Source organism: Limulus polyphemus, unplaced genomic scaffold, assembly GCF_000517525.1.
Source record: "Limulus polyphemus unplaced genomic scaffold, Limulus_polyphemus-2.1.2 Scaffold591, whole genome shotgun sequence".
Classification (NCBI taxonomy): domain Eukaryota; kingdom Metazoa; phylum Arthropoda; class Merostomata; order Xiphosura; family Limulidae; genus Limulus; species Limulus polyphemus.
This window is the reverse complement of record NW_013666201.1, coordinates 64,274-65,368: the sequence shown is the minus strand read 5'-3', so window position 1 is coordinate 65,368 and position 1,095 is coordinate 64,274. Positions and strand designations below refer to the sequence as shown.

At 34.1% G+C, this 1,095-nt stretch overlaps 1 long non-coding RNA gene across 2 annotated transcripts in view; it reads right to left on the bottom strand.

The window, feature by feature from the left end:
- Positions 1–1,095, bottom strand: part of LOC106459316 — a 23,331-nt gene that overhangs the window by 12,453 nt on the left and 9,783 nt on the right. The gene's annotated exons all lie outside the window — the stretch shown is intronic.

Below are 1,095 nucleotides of genomic sequence, written 5' to 3'. Positions count from 1 at the left end.
CACATTTATTTGTAATCCTTCAAAACACTTGACTATAAGTTGTCAGTAATGAACAACTAAAAGGACAAAGACTTATAAAATGTGACTTATGCCCACATATAATGACAAAAAGATACTTGCTATGACAGTTGTTTCACTTGTACTGGGACTACCATAAAGTATATATACAGAAATAAACTTGTCTATTGGTACATCCTTATTTTTTCATGTGTCTATAACTCTGCAGATGTATTAAAGTTCAAATGGATACACAGTGAGATTTTTAATAGATTGATTTGCTCAGTTCAAAGAATCTTTTTCTACTTTGCATCAATTTTTTAATCATTGCCACCTTTGAACCACTTCAGTATGTTGTTTATCATTAGGTACAAGCTATTCAATCAAAAAAAAATAAATGTACAACATGCAAAATGTAACCACTGAATAATTCCACACTAGAAACTGTATAATCCAATGAAACTGGCACACTTCTATAGTTACGAAATCAGTAATAATGTGTAAAGTTGCTTACTGAGTGGTTTGTAAGGTTCACACTAACGTAATGTAGTGTAACACCACTAAGAAAACTACTGTCAAAAATTATGTCATATGTTCCACATGTCTCTAAAAGTAGTATAATTCCAAGTGTTGGGCACCTGATGATCATCCCCCACATAACAGTGAAACTGATAGAATTAATCCAAATTATACTCTATCTCCTCTACATTTCACTCCTGATAGATCTTTGAGCACATTTTACACTGTACAAGCCATAAGTGTTTAAGTATGGACATCAGATCAATGGGCAACAGTCCTACTGAATGTGTTGTGTGTGTACACAACTCAGATGACTGTTGTACCACTTGAAGCATGCTCAATGGTACAACAGTAATCTGACAAGAAAGCAATCTGTACCAAACTCATGCCAGATGTCAAATGAAAAAGCCATATCAACTGCAACAGAACGAATAAGAATGATCTGTTGGAGAACTCATCTGCAGCAGCAAAAAAAAGATCAGGTCTTACAAACTAACTGATGGTGGAATAGACTTTGAAAGGTCCAACAAGTTAACTGTTTATGGAATAGCTTTGACAGGTCTTACAAACTAACTGACA